General features: G+C 47.2%; 1 protein-coding gene across 2 annotated transcripts in view; it reads left to right on the top strand.

Annotated features, from left to right (window-relative positions):
- MCC (mutated in colorectal cancers) overlaps positions 1–15,784 on the top strand; it is a 357,260-nt gene that overhangs the window by 288,524 nt on the left and 52,952 nt on the right. The gene's annotated exons all lie outside the window — the stretch shown is intronic.

Below are 15,784 nucleotides of genomic sequence, written 5' to 3'. Positions count from 1 at the left end.
TTTTGACATCTTGCTGGGCATCCCACGTTGTCTGGTGTTTCCTCTCATGCGCTTGGCGTGCCTTCTCAGCTGGATCCTCGGAGCTGATATATCTAGAGAGGAAATCTGCCACAAGGTTATCTTTGCTGGGGCGGTGTATTACCATGAACTTGAAAGGTTGAAGAGCGAGTGCCCAGTGGGTTACGCAGGTATTTTCTGTGTTTTGGTTAACCACTGCAGTGGGTCATGATCCATCACCACCAGGAACTCCCAGGCAATCAGATAATATTTAAAATACTCTACTGCCCAGTGTGTGGCTAGGCATTCCCTCTTTATTTTGGCATACCTGGTTTCAGCTTGGCTAAGTTTGCGGCTTGCAAAATGCAACCAGGCGCTCATCTTCCCTCCATCTTTGTAGTAAGCCTGCCCCTAGGGCGCTGCCAGATGCATCGGTCTATAAGATAAAAGGGGCAGAGAAGTAAGGAGTATGTACTACCACATCGTGATACATAGCCTCCTTCAGATCCTCAAAGCTTTTTGTCATTTCAGACATCCATCTTAGTATCCCTGACGCCTGTCCTCTGAGTGCATCTGTGAGGGGTGTGGTGAGCATTGCAAAGTGTAGTATAAACCTGCAATAGTAGTTGATGAACCCCAAGAAGGACCGGAGTTGGTGATGGTTATGCGGCTCTTGGAAACTGTGTATTGCATCCACTTTGTCCACGAGGGGTCAGATAGTTTCCCAGCCTACACAAAACCCCAGGTACTTGGTCTCTTTACCCGCCAGTTTACATTTTTTTGGATTAGCAGTCATACTGGCCGCTTTGAGCTCTCCCAGGACAGCCCTCAGGGCGTCAAGGTGTTGTGGCCAGTCTGAGTTGAAGATGATTATGTCGTCAATGTATGCTGCCGCATATGCTGCATGTGGTGCCAGCAGGGAATCCATAAGCTTCTGGAAGGTAGCTGCAGCTCCATTCAGCCCAAAGGGCATTCATACAAACTCAGGCCCCAGGGTGCTCCAAAAGCTGTCTTGGCACACTCAGCCAGTCTCATCAGGATTTGCCAGTACCCTTTGGCTAAGTCGATAATGGATATATACCTTGCTTCCCTGATTCTCTCGATGAGGTGGGTGATGTGGGGCATGGGGAAGGCGTTGAAGGTCACTAGTGTATTCAACTTTCAGAAGTCGATGCACAGGGGGAGTGACCCATCAGGTTTGGACACTGGGACAATTGGACTGTGCCAAGGATAATTCCTTCCTTCTGCATTTTTCTATCTCTTGCTGTACTTCCTGTTGTAATTGCTGAGGTATAGGCCTCCATCATTCCCTGACTAGTGTGACCGGCAGCATTTTATCTTGTGTTCTATTCCTCATGCCCATCCCAGGATTTCTTGGAATACATCCCAGAAGGTTTCTATCATCCCCATCAGTTCCCGCCATTGCTTGGCATTCAGATCTTCCCCCAGCTGAACTTGCACCCTCTGTGTTGTTTCATCTCTTAACTCAGGGCAGGGGAGTTTCAACTCCTCCCCTGCTTCCTTGTGTTGCGCCATCCAGCCCTTATGGTGCCCTCCATTCTTTGAGGAGGTTGATATGATAGATTTGATGCTCACGGCAGTGCCCAGTCTTAAGCACCTCATAATCTACTGGACCTACCTTACGGGTCACTTCAAATGGGCCTTGCCACTTCGACAGGTGCTTACTCGTCAAAGCTAGAAGTGATATTAATACCATATCTCCAGGCTGGAACGTCCTGGGTTTTGTTCTTTGATTATACTGGGTCTCCTGCTGTTCTTGCGTGACTTGAAGATTCTGGCAAGCAATTTGCTGGGCCTTGTTTATGCGATCTTGTAGTTCCTTTGATTATCTTTCTGCTATCATTCCGGGTCCCACCGGCCTTTCCCATTCTTCTCGGACAATCTGTAATAGACCTCTGGGGCTGTGGCCGTACATCAGCTGAAAGGGTGAATACTGCGTAGACTATTGTGGTGCATCCCACAGGGCAGATAATAGTGGGGTTAATATTGTGTTCCATCTATGTGGGTCCTCTTATGTGCAATGCCTGAGCATGCTTTTGATTGTCCCATTAAGTCTCTCCACTAAGCCATTAATCTGGGGGTAGTAAACAGATGTTTTCAGATGGGTGATGCCCAGGGTGCTACAAAGTGCCTTCATTACACGCAACATAATTTGTCCCCTAGTTGGTGAGTATTTCTCATGGGATTCCTGAACAGGCGATCCACTTTAGGAGCTCTTCCACCACCCAGGTAGCCGTAATGGACCTAAGTGGAACCACTTCTAGAAGACGTGTGGCGTAATCCACCAGGACTAATACGTATTGGTACCCTCCGTGAGATTTTGGGAGGGGACCCACAATGTCCAGCCCTAAGCGAGAGAACAGCGTCTCAGTTATTAGCCTGGCATGGGTTGCAAAGGCACCTTCTGAGGTCTCCATTCTTGGGTACTCTGGACATGCTGCACCCCACCTATCCACATCCTCTTGTAGACGGGGCCAAAAGAAATCCTGGACTAGTCTCGCCCTGGTTTTTGGTACACCCTAAATGGCCACTTAGTGGGGAGTTGTATGCCAGTCTCCAGATTTACCTGCGAAATGGGGATGGGACCATTATCTGCCACTTCTCTGCCATCCCCTTCTGACCCCTCTGGACGTAGTACAGCAACCCCCACCATTACCTCAAAGTCAGAGTGGCTCCTGGATGTCCCCTCTCCTAGCTCCTTGGTTACTTGCCGTTGCAGCTCTGGATCTTCTTCTTGTGCTCGACGAAACTGCGCTGCACTTGCTACTTGCTCCATGTCAATGCTGTCCCAGATAGTTCCATCCTGCAGGGAGACTATTTCTCCTGCCCAGCCCTCACCTCTTCTTAATCACTTTCTCTCCTCGTGTAATAGCGACCAAAGTTCTAGTACCGTGTAAAACGGTTCCCACTTTTGGCCTAAGATCATCTCACAGGCCAACACTGGAGCCAGGCCAACCCTCAGTTTGCCTTGGAACTCCATTACTCTCGGGGAGGTAGCAACTCCAGAAGCGCATCTCACCACCCAAGATGCAGGTCATCACTAAAAGGCTGGCCTCCCTCGCCCCCGGTTTTGGGGCCAGATCTGCACGGAGTAGGGACTGTGAACATCCCGTGTCCAGGGTTGCTCGCACTGCCGATCCCTGGTCCGAGCCGTCATGACCAGGTGTTCCCAGCCTTCTCCTGTGATGTAGCACCAATCCATGAGCTTGCCTCGGTCAGCTTCCCTTGCTGTCTCTGTAGGTGGAGTGGATGTTGCCATTTCGTGACTTAGTTCACTAAAACCCAGTCCGCACTCCCTTGCGACCACGATGGTAGTAGACTACACCCCTCATCATCCCCTTCTGAGGCCCTATCCTCTTTTCCTCTTCTTGACTCATGCTCCCAGTTGGGGCATGGAGGCCTCGCGCACAGCGGAGGGTTTCTTCACTGCTCTGTGGTTGGTGTCTTCTTACCCATACCTGAGTGTCCTCCTCCAGGTCCCAAAGGAATTGTTCCAACAGGACCTGGTCTATGACCCCATCTCAGTTGAACCAACCCACAGGAAGCCATTTATTCAGCACGTCTCGCAGGTACTGTAGTAAGCTACGAGGCCTCTTGACCTCCTTTGATTTCCAGGCTCGGAAGGCCTGCCTGTGGCTTTCAGGGGAAATCTTGAGCCGGTACAAGATCGCAGCCTTCGCTGTATCATAGTTACAGGCATCTTCCCTGGACAGGGCCCAGTAGGCCGCTTGGGCTTGGTCTACCACTAGGGCACCCAACTGGTGGGCCCACTGAATGTGGTCTAGCCCGGTCTGGAGGGCCGTCCTCTTGAACACCTCAATGTAGGCCTCGGGGTGATCATCCTGCGGCATCTTAAACAGGGCGGCATTACGCTGCATCCACTCCTATTGGTGGGCACCCTGCAGCTGTTGTATTTCCAGCACCTGCCCTATTGCCTGGATGGCTTGCATCAGGAGCTCTGTGTGGGCTACAGCCGGCACTTCCATGACTACTTCCACCTGGGTTGGGATCACTGATCTGCTAGCGTAAGAATTTCAGTTCCCGGCCAGTGCACCGCTGTGGCATTTCTGGTAAATGCTGTGAGTACCACACTACCCCCTTGGTCAGGGTCCCCCAACTCTCCTGCCATGACTTCTTGTTACCTGAAGAAAGGAGGGGTTCAGTGGTGTTCTTCTTTCCGAGCAACCCAATGACGGGGTACTCAAAACAGTGCCACAGTGTTCCTCAGAGATCCGCCTCCCCTACAGCCCATCCACTTACCAACTGCTCTGGTGTTCTACTCATGGTTCCATCATTCCCAGCAAGCCCCGCTTTTAAAGAGTTCCAGTGTCAGCTTCAGCCAGTCAGTTGCCTATATGTTAAGGGGCCTGGAGCCTCATACCCTGATCCCAGAGGACAGAGCTCCCATTCTCTGGCGTCCTTCTCCCACCAAGGGAGAGGGACATTCCTGTGAGCTTTGAAATTAAGGTGGCTGGGGAAAGACTGTCCCCAGCCTGAAGCAAGATACTGCTTCCCCTGCCTTGAATTTCCTGCGGCAGTATCACCAGCTGCTGCAATTAGCCGGGCGCCGCCCTACTAATTGTTTGGAGAGCCAGTATAACACCGGCTTGCACGGCTCTGGCTACGTCTCCGGCTCCATTCCCAGAGGTAAGCTTACCGGGACAGGGAGGGCCTGCTTAGTGCCTGTGGGGGCTTCTTGCCACCTCATGCCCCCTCTGTCTCTTCCAGAGTAATTAATCCTAATCCTTTCGTTTTATCCTCATAAATTATATTCCCCAAGCCTCTAATAGTTTTTCTTTCCTTCTACTGGGATCCTTTTAGTTTGTTAGCATCTTGAAGCACAGTGCCCAAAACTAGACACAGGTTAGAATAGGGAGGAAATGCACTGTCAGTGTAAATTTCCCTCAGCTAACCAGTTTGCCTTTATTCAAAAAAACCAAAAACTTCTCTTCACAGAAAAAGAACATTTAGGATTGTCTCCAAGCCCCTCCTTCTCTCAGGGTAGTTGAAAATCATGCTGAATACTGCAAGAATCTTTGGTCCTGGCCCTCAGGCTTCTCTCCAGTGCCTATATTGTGATATGTCACCAGAAACCTTCCTTGAGTGATGTTTTCTGTTGTCATAAAGCTGAAATATGTTCCTTCATTCCTTTTGGTATCTACAGTATCAGGGCAGAAGAAGGGATTGTAGGTGCTGGGAAAAATAAGGACATAATGGCTTCCAAAGGGGAGCATCATAAACTCATGTCAGTTAAGGCAGTCTTTGAGTTGTTCTAACTTTACCCATTTGACTTCGGGATGTCCCAGGAACAAAAAGCTAATAGTCACCTCTAGTTTCCTCATTTCCAGCTGTGCTGTTTCTGCCTACGCAGCACTATCATTGTAACTATCAGTATCAATTTAGAGCTCCACTTCTGTTCTCAAACTCATAACCAGAGAGTCCAGAATTAACCTGGAATCTGGGGAACCTTGAAAAATGTTGCCCCTTAGATTAGAGTGCAGGGGATAGCAAAGACGCCCAAGATGCTTATTGCACTCACGTAACCTCCCATCATGCAGTGCAACACTACTATTTAATGGTATTCCAGCTTAGCCACGTGAAACAAAGCCTTTTCTTGCAAAGAGGCAGCCCCCAATATATTTCTGCATGGAGTATTGCATGCAGAGACTTTGTACTAAAGACAGTTAGCTGCAGCATGCTTGGTAGGATTCTGTGAGTTACCTGCTGCGTTTGACCTTCCTGCATTGTAGTCAGTGTGCCAGTTGCATATGGTTTTTATTTTCTGAAACATTTGATGGTACATATTGTAGGCACTTTGAGTAAACAGCACAGAAGAAATGTTCTTTATCATACAAGAAACCCTTCATTATGCTGCTCATCAACCATATGTCCAGGCCTTGCCCTCGGCAGTGTTCCATCATGCTGAAAATGACAGACTGGGAAAAGGTGTGGCTGAGAAGTGATGAAAATGCAGAGGCTGGAAAAGCACTGGCTGCTCAAAATGTTTAAATTGTCAGAGGACTTGAGTCACACATGAGAGATGTATTCTTCTGTGCTTCCCACCCACAGAACTTGCATTTGGCACAAAAAAATCAGAAGGTGGAGACAGATGTTTATCTCCCATTACAGAATAGCTTGTTACGCTTGGTTCTGTTTCCACTTATGGGAGGGAAGTGATTGGAAAGTGGTGTTATTTTATTTTTTTAACATCCACTTCTTAAAAGAGTCAGGTGGTACTGAATGACAACATAATCCAGTTGCTGATCAAAGAGGAGAAAATACATAGAAATGGTGCTTGCTCTGACATGCTCTTTATTTGAAGGTGCACAATCAGAAACTACTGCAGTAATTTCCCTCTTAATTGAAGTACAGGAATAGTGATACAAGTTGAAAGTTCTCAGTCATGACTTATGTTAAGGGTAAAGTTATAAATAGTTTATAGCATTTCAATATAAGTTTAATCAACTGTTACAGGATCTAGTTTGACAATATGTTCATAATAATGTATTATAACCACCTATCTTATGTTCTACTGAAGAGTGAATATCCATCTATATGCTACACATGTCCACAACTTGCTGATAATATATATTAATCATTCAAGAGCCTTTTCATATAGGTGCCACATTATAGTAAAGTTCAACAGGATTCTCTTTTTCTCACCCTCATTTCATTTGCATTGTTGTTATTGTTTGAATTTAATATTTGTTTTGTGTTTTTTTCCCTACTTTCTAATCCCATTGTTTACACTTGGGGGAAAAAAAAGATTTAGACACTATTTTAGACACAAAACCTGCAGTTTTCTGTTCCTTTGAATTAAATGTTACTTAATGTTAATAAGCCTAATTAGAAATTACTTACACATGTACTCCAGAAGCAATAGCAACAATATTTATTACAGGAGCCAACAGATACAAATATATATAGGAGGTTTCTTTGGAAGTGAGTTATGTTTTAATATATCCACTGATTTTGAATCTCATTGTTGGGTTGGTTTGCCTTCTTTCCTTCTCATTCTGCCTGCTGCTCCTAACTCAGTCAACCATCCATTTCTCTGATACACCCTAATTCCCTGGGCTGTGTAACTCTTCTCTTAGTTTTCCTCCTGTTTTAGTCATTTGATGGATCTTCCCTTTCTGTTGTTATTGCCCAAGGGTTTCTCCTGAGGCACTGCAATACCCACTCCCCCTAGCCTGACTTCATCTGCCCCCATAAGCTTTTATCAATCTGTGTTAATGGCTGTCAGATCTGACCATGATGAAAATGCTGAACTCGTCTTTTGTTATAAATCTTCCCTCTTTGTCCATTGCTGTTGACAAATTCACTCTCCTCCCTGTCTCTCAAGCTTGATACCTTGACATTTTTCTTTCATTTCTTCATTCCCATTTCTCCTGATGTACTGGGATTTTCCAAAGCATATCACCTTGCCTGATAAAAACTGCTCCCACTTTTGGTCTTGACTGCCCTAAGTCACCCTTCAGGTGTCTCTGAATACTATGGAATACTATAGTATGGAGTACTATAACCATCTTCTTCTCTCTTGTCTCTCTGACATTGCTCTCAAATTTTTCCAGCGCTGTCATGTCAACAGTAGTCCTGTCAACATTTTAAAATTTCTCTGCAGCTATGCAGACTATATGCATATTCCTCCCTTGTCACCTCATCCCTTGTGCTGTACTTTCTTTCTCCCTTGCTCATCATCACACCGGTTTTCGTGTTAATCCCTGTTCTTGCCATGACATGCTGATCCCTGTTCTTGCTATGACATGTCTTCTCCATTGCCCCACATTTCCTCCTTTAAAACCTTCCTTGGTCTTTCATTTTGTTTTCCACCACTGACGTCTGCTGCTGTTATCTCCGTTTTGCTTTGCACTGCCTCCGTTTCAATCTAAAAAATATCAAATCTGTCATTTTTGCATTATCTTCTTTTGAAATCTCTTACCTGTATTTCATAGCTCTTTTATTTCTTCATTTTCCATATACATGTATAAGTACATTCATGGAATGGCTCGGCAGTGATCCTTCTCTCTCTCAGGGCATTTATAGATGTGCTCCAGGAGATGTGTGGTGGGGGGACACTTTAATTAATTCAACTCTAAGAGCCATGCTAATGAAAGCGCCCAGAGCATCATGTGTATCAGCATCCCTGCACTGAAAAATGGCAGCAGGGCACTTTGAACTGGACCTTGTCAAATGAGCTTTAGTTTAAAGCTCCCTGCCACCATTTTTCAGCATGGGGATGCTGATACACGTGAGGCTGGAGTCAGCTGGAGCATGGTAAGTACCAGATTAATAGAGTCTGCTCCAACACACTGTAATTACAGCGTGTTGGAGCAGCCTCCCTGCACATGTATAGGAGCCCTTAGGTTATAAGTTGCTTGGGCCAGAAGCAGTCTTTCACTTAGCATCTTGTACGGTTCAGAACACGCAGGTGGACATTTATCTACGCTTAATAATAAAATCAATTAAAACTGTATATATTCCAGTGGTGAGACTCCAGACTGGTAGATAGGTCGATATAGAGTGTCAGGACAACGTTGCATTTCAAACTAATCTTTTCATAACTCATACATTCACCAGTCAGTTGAAACCTTGTCTTAAGTGCTTGTATTGACCCTTTACTTTCTGGTCTTCTTTTATTTTTCCTTTAGAATTACCATTACACGTAGTTTGAAAAATTACCCTTTGAAGAGAATGGTACATATAGTTTTCTTACAGAAGAGATTTTGTTGACCAGGAAGCTGAACTGCTGCTTGGGCTCTAAATTACTGCAGTAACTTTAATATTTAAGGACATTTATACATGTGCTCTGGAGGGAGGGTGGGGGGGGCACTTTAAACAGCGGTGCCAAAAAATGGCAGCGGGGAAGCTTTAACTAAAGCTTGTCAAACCAGCTTTAGTTAAAGTGCCCCCACTGCCATTTTTCAGCACAGGGACACTGATACACATGGCACTGTAGGCTGCTGGAGTGCAATAATTTCCACGCTCCAGCAGACTCAATTAATCAAGTCTGCTCTGACACACTGTAATTGCAGTGTGTTGGAGCAGCCTCCCTACATGTGTATAGGAGCCCTAATTTGACATAAAATCTACTTGAATGAAAATCTGGATTTGTAAATACTTAAAATGTATAACAGGTTTGTTATAGCCCTTTTTTTTCCAGTCTCCTACTTGTTTTCACAGTGGAATATGTTAACACTGAATAATGTATGCTGACAATAAGGCTGTGCTCTGAGTTTGGAATATGTTTTTTCCTGAGCAGATTGGTCTTTTAGCTGTGGTCTAAACTTGGTTCATTTTTCTTTTCCATTTATAAACGTTGCTTTACAAGCCCTTTAGAGCATTTGGCTTTGTAATTGTGGTTGGTAATCACAGGTTGGTTATAAAGTGTAGACCAGAGGAAATGTCTCGGTGTTAGTGTTTTATTGCACTGTGAGGAGTTTTATAAAATATTGTCTATGAAAGGTAGCTTAAAATTGTGTGTGACTTTATACATAGAATAATAAAATAATTTTATTTTTATTCCACTATGGTTAAGATTTCAAATGCTTTTAATTTTAGCCCTCTGTTTTCACTTGCCTGTAACTTTATACAGCTATCAGCTTTGAAACTGAAATTTTTCAGGCACCATTTCAAGAGGATTTTTTTAAAACTATAAATAAAACATGCTCTGCATTTTTAAGTCAACGCAAAATAGGGAAAAAAACTAGTTTTCTTGTGGACACTTTCTTATGATAACATTTTCACACAGCTCTGCAGCCGTAAATACTTGGAAAGGAATAGCCTTGGTTAGAAGTTACCTGGTTTCATTAGTAAGATTTTATTTGCATTTGGCAGAGGTGTTATCTGTGTTCTTTCTCCCCTCTCCCCATAAGTTTAGCTAGACCAGAGCAAGTCCCCATATAGCAGGGGTGGGCAAAATACAGCCCCTGGGCCGGATCTGACCCACCAGGCCCTTCTGTGAGGCCCCTAAAAAATTTAGAAAATTTATATTTATTTGTCTCTGGCTCCTGTCAAAATTACAGGAGCCAGGGGCAGTAGAACCCAAGGGAAGCCATGGCAGGCTCCTGCAACAGCAGGGCCCACCAGACCCCGCCCCCCCCAGCAGGAAACCCCTGCCTAGCAGGGGCTTCTGGCTTGGGACCATGGGGCTATTCGTGCCTGTGCCAGAGCTGGAAATTCAGGTAAGAGAGGGAGGCGGGGGAGGGGGGGCAGGGGAGGACTGCAGGGATCGCCCCAGTCCTCAGGGCCTGGCTGGCTCCCTCTGAGTCCCATGGTCTGGCCATGCAGCTGGGAGCCATGTGGTGCAGAGTGGCCAGCAGGTGGGCAGGAAAATGGGGAAAGCAGGGGCAGGGGGAGTGGAAGTGAACAGAGCATGAGGTCTGTGCTTGTGTCCCGGGGCTAGTGCTGGTGGGGCCCGCAGTGGGGTAGCAGGAGTGCTGGGCTTGGGCTGGCAGGGGTGTATGGAGCTGGCCTGGGCTGCCAGCAGGGAGAGAGGGGACCTGGCTGACGGCTTGGCGGCTTTGGGCCACCTCTGGTGCAACTTGGCCTCCTGCTCCTTCCTGCTACACGAGGTGGAGCAGCCCTTGTGGCACCCCTCGGGGCCATCAGTGTGGATGTGGCGATTGCAGGGCTTGGGGGCCATGGCGGAGGAAGAGGACAAGGAGGGCTTGCACGCCACTGCCTTCTTGTCACCACGCTTGCGGTGCCATTCATGGGGGTGGTCCCGCTGTACTTGACGCCACACTCCACCTGCCTGCACCTGCTCCTGCAGCCACCGGGGCTGCTGTTTGTGGCTGCCGTAGGCGCCTTAGCCTACTGTGGGGACAGCAGCAAGCACAAGTGGGGCAAGCAGTGCTCAGGCTCGCAGCAAGGTTGTGGCAGAAACAGCTTGGCCTCATCGCCTGTGGCAGCCGCCCACTGCCTGAGGAGCAGCTGAGCAGGGAGGTGGAGTGTGGCACCTGGGCACAGCAGGAGCACCATGATGGCTCACGCCGCTCCTGCGACCAGCACCATGAGCACAGTGACAAGGGGAAGGTGGTGGCGGCCTATCCCTCTGCCACCACCTCCTCCACTATGGCTGCCACAACCATGCTGGTGGCCCCAAAATGTGCTGCAAGGGCCGCTCTGCCTTGCTTCTGTGGCAGCAGGCAGCTACTGTTGGGCAATGAATCTGCGCTGCCTCCTGTGCTGCCACCGCAAGTCCGTGCTGCAAACCCAAGCGCTGCTTGCCTTGCGGCTGCTTGCACTCAGTGCCATCCTGACAGCAGGCTGAGGAACCTGTAGCAGCCAGGAACAGCAGCCATGGCAGCTGCAGGAGTGGGTGCGGGGAGGCAGAGCATGGCAGCCAGGCATGGTGGGAGCACTGTGACAGCAATGATTGCTCGCACAAGCAATACCATGAGCTGCTTGCACCACAAGCCCAAGTGCTGCTTGCCCCATGGCATTTGCATTCGGCACCGCCTCGCACTAAGCTGAGCCACCCATGCCAGCCACGAACAGCAGCAGGTGAGGGCCTAGCAGTGGCAGCTGCGCAAAGAGGCGGAGCGCAACAGCTTGGCATGGTGGAAGCACTGCAGTGGCAGTGGCTGCTCCCACAAGTGGCACCACTGTGAGTGTGGCGACAAGGAGAAGGCTGTGGCAACTGAGTCCGCCTTGTCGTCGTCATCCTCCTCCTCCTCCATACCAAGGAACGTTGCAAGGGCTGCTCCACCTTGCACAGCAGAAAGGAGTGCCAAAGCCGCCAAACTGTCGGCCAGGTCCCTTCTCTCCCTGCTGGCTGCCCAGCCCAGCTCCATGTACCCCTGCCGGCCCAAGCCTCACAATCCTGTTGGCCCACTCTGGCCCCCTGCTGGCATTGGCCCCGGGATACCAACGCAGGCCCCGTGCTCTGCTCACTTCCACTCCCCCCGCTGCCACTTTCCCTACTTTCCCACCCACCTGCTGGCCACTCTGCATCACTTGGCTCCCATACCCTCAATACCATATCCACACATCCCCACAAACCCCCATTCCCCCCACAGCTCGCCACAAACCCCACACCCACCCATCCATACCCCCACGGCACCCCTGCACACCCCACACAATATACAATTAAGACTGCATTTTGCAGCTATTATGCAATCACTTCCACATGTACAGCACAAATGCAGACAAATCAGGACAAAAATGTATTTTTTAACTAAATTAAAATATATTATTATGGACGTTTGATTTTTAGTATATAATTTTGGGGGGGTTTTCCCCTAAGATGGCAAACCCTGTGTTCCCCAAAGGAATACTTCCAGGTGCAAGGGGTGGGACTTCTGGTTGGAAAGGTCAGAAGGTAGGGCAGGACTTCTGGTCCCAAGATGGCCACAGAGGGGCATAGCACCTGTCAAGGGGCAGGACTACCCATACGGCGCTCAGCAGCTTGCAAAAACTTGGTAAGCGGTCCTCCACCCAAAATAATTGCCCCCCCACACACACACACACCATGTAGGCATGCAGCATCTATGTAAATAAGTATTTGCAAGTAAAAAACCATATTTGAGTATGGATTACCAGAGCTAAAAACAACATGCTGTCCAAACTGTCATGCGGGGGGGAGGTGGCGGTTGTTTGCAGCCAGATGCGGAGTGGTGGATGGCGGTGGCAGCTGCCACATGCAAGACTCCTTGCTCCCCCACTCTTGGGAGGCAGCGGTGGTGGAGGGTGGTGGGTGACAATGCTCCACCCTCCTCCTCCCTTCCCCCTCAGTCATTCTTGATGGGAAATACAAGTTTATATATATTCATATACATGTAAAATTTATGGACTCCTATACACATGTAGGGAGGCTGCTCTGATGCTCTGCAATTACAGTGCATTGGAGCAGACTCAATTAACTGAGTCTGTTGGAACATGGTAATTACCTGCACTGAAAAAATGGCAACACGGGCCCTTTAACTAAAGCTTGTTTGATGAGCCTTAGTTAAAGTGCCCCTGCCACCATTTTTCATCACAGGACTGCTGAAACACATGACACTGAGAGCTTTAATTAGACCGGCTCAATCTAATTAAAGCACCACCCACCCACATACACACACTGTCCTGGAGCACATGTCCTATATGCCTATGTCAGAGGTTATCAACTCTTTTTGGACTTGAAGCACCCCTTGCTGGACTCAATGGCCCCTTCCATAACTTTTGTGAATTAAGTGGCACTTAATTTCAAAAACCAGTTTATATATTCCAGTGCTTACCTCCCTTGCAGAGGGGTTGGGCAGTGGGGGTGGGGCATTAGCTAGGCAGGGACAAGCCTGAGCCTGCACTTATCTGCTTATCTCTTAACGCTTTGCTTATCTCTTCACACCTCCTGGCACCCTTCAAGGTCTGGCAGCCTGCCAGAGTGCCATAGCACCTTGGTTGAGAATCACTAAGATATGTACTCAGGGCCTCAGATGCAAACAGCTGAACAATGTATGTTTTGCATTTGTGCTTTGAAACTTACTTAAGATGTGCAAGCACTGGAGTAATGGTTCCATAGTTGTAGTCGATTCAGGGCATGCCTATTGTATTTATGTGGAGATCCAGAGACAGCTACCAAGAGCCAAATCTGACCTGCTTGATCTTGCACTGCACATGCCACATATTGCAAAACATGGTGAGGTTCCCTGTAGAGCAATGCCAGATGTCATTCTTAAGAGTGTACCTGAGATTGAGCCTCTGAGTGTGGCCTTGGACACACTTCAAAATCCAACCACAAAATGTTTTTTCAGCAAGTAGGAGCAGCTTGTTTTTTAGTGGGGGTCTTGGGATTGCTGTGGAGACGGTTGAGACATGACCTTGATTATTGTGGCCCTGTAAGAAACAAAAAGGTTAAAACAGTGGTTCTCACCTTTACAGACGGAAGGCACCCTTCATTAGACTCCAGACAACCAAAGCACCAGGGTTGCCAATCCAGGACAGTTTTACTGGTGATCTGCAAACTTTATACTGATAACCAACCTTTTTTCTCCATATATTTTACATAATGTAAATGTAAACCTTCTGTCATGCTGTAGCTGAGGGTTGGGTTCAAATTTAGGGATCTAACACCAACCATAGTTTTTAAAAAAAGTTTGGTGATCAGTAAAAATTTTGTAGTGTATCTTTAAAAAAAATAAATGTCTTGGCTTGACCAACCTTGCTTGACTGCAGCTACAATTTTACATCATGCTGCCCCCACCCCAATTTTACAATTTTACATCTATTCACCCCCACACCCTGATGCACCTGACTGCACCTCTCAACATGCTGCCGCCCCAGCCTTACCCCCAACCCCTCTGTTCCAGCACAGGCAGACAAAGGATTACTGTCTGCCTACCTGGGAGACCCAGCAATGTGACAGGGAGGTGATGAGATACAGCAGCAGCACATGGCTGGGGTGGGGGAGTTACGTAAACTCCCATGAGCTACAAAGCAGGAGGCATGAGATTTTTTTTGGATCAGCTGCATGATTGGGATAGACTTTGAAAAGCTTTTCAGTGCAGCCAGCTCTTCAGGGGAATGCATTAATCATTCCACAAAAATCCTTTGCTCCACACAATTGTTGAGCTTTGTTATAAATTAGATCGAAAGTTCTTTGAGGCAGGGATCTTGCTTTCTGTATGTTTGCACAGTGAATACAGTAAGGCCCTCACTCCTGATAAGAGAGGTAAATATTAATAACAGTAAAGTACCTTTAAGAATCCATGGGTGGGGAAGGTCCAGAATCTTAGTGCTACTTTAACTTTGATGTTTCTTATCTGTGGGCTTATGTTTGCAATCTTAGCCTACTTTTTGTGCAACTCTGTGTCCACAGACATTCAGTTTCTTCTGGGAAAGTTGTTGCTCTCATAGAAGAAACCGTTGGTGAAAGAGTATACAGATGTTCAGATGTTTTGTCCCCAAGTGGAAATGGCTGCTCCAAGAAAAAAAAAAACCTGGTAAAAACCAGTGGGTATATGACTCCAGCAGGAATCAGAATATGCTCCCTTCACAATCCCTACATTGCGCTGCAAGGAAACACAGTCTGCATTAGCCAATCAGGGCTGCCCTATGCATTGCTGCCACCTGTTGCCAGGCAAGCTAAGGGAGCCTGGAGAGCATACTGAGATGTGTGAACAGACAGCTGGACGGTGTCAGCAGTACAAGCTCTCCACTCCTCAGGATCTCGGCATTTGAATGTCTGTACACATGGCTCTGGGTAGATTTTTGTACTGGGAGAATACACCTGGGAGAACTCTCTTAGATTACTTGAATGTGTTGTATGCAGCCTGTGTCTACACACAAAACTAGTCTTGTCCTACAACTCAGAATATTATTCCTAGTTGTTTGTCCAGCGGACTGTTAAACATTTCGAACAGTGTTGCATTTCTAGGCAAAGTATCACCGTGTCTACATTGTTTGTTTATTGTGCCACCAGAATCCAGGAGAGACTTGTGAGATAAAATAAGCAATCAAATATGCAGGAAAATTTCCACTTCAAACCAGTTCCTCCATCCACCCCCCACATTTTTTCTTTTGAAGCCAGGGTGCTAGTTTTGTGGAAAAATGAGCTGTTAATTTCCCCTGTGGTATAACTGCTGTGTTCAAGCAGGCCATTTATTCTGTTTCTTATGTATTATTCCAAGGTAAACTCTGTAATCTCTTACCCAGCAATACCACTTGGCTTGTGCAAGCTTTTTTTCCCCTCCTCTTTCCCCCTTCTCCTAAAACCATTCGGAGGTCAGTTCTATATTTGTCCGGCATGTTATGAGAACAGTGCGGCTTTCTGCAAATGTGT

This window comes from Crocodylus porosus, unplaced genomic scaffold, assembly GCF_001723895.1.
Source record: "Crocodylus porosus isolate Cpor-Errol unplaced genomic scaffold, CroPor_comp1, whole genome shotgun sequence".
Lineage (NCBI taxonomy): Eukaryota > Metazoa > Chordata > Crocodylia > Crocodylidae > Crocodylus > Crocodylus porosus.
Note: the sequence above shows the minus strand (reverse complement) of the source record. Positions and strands in the feature narration are given on the sequence as shown.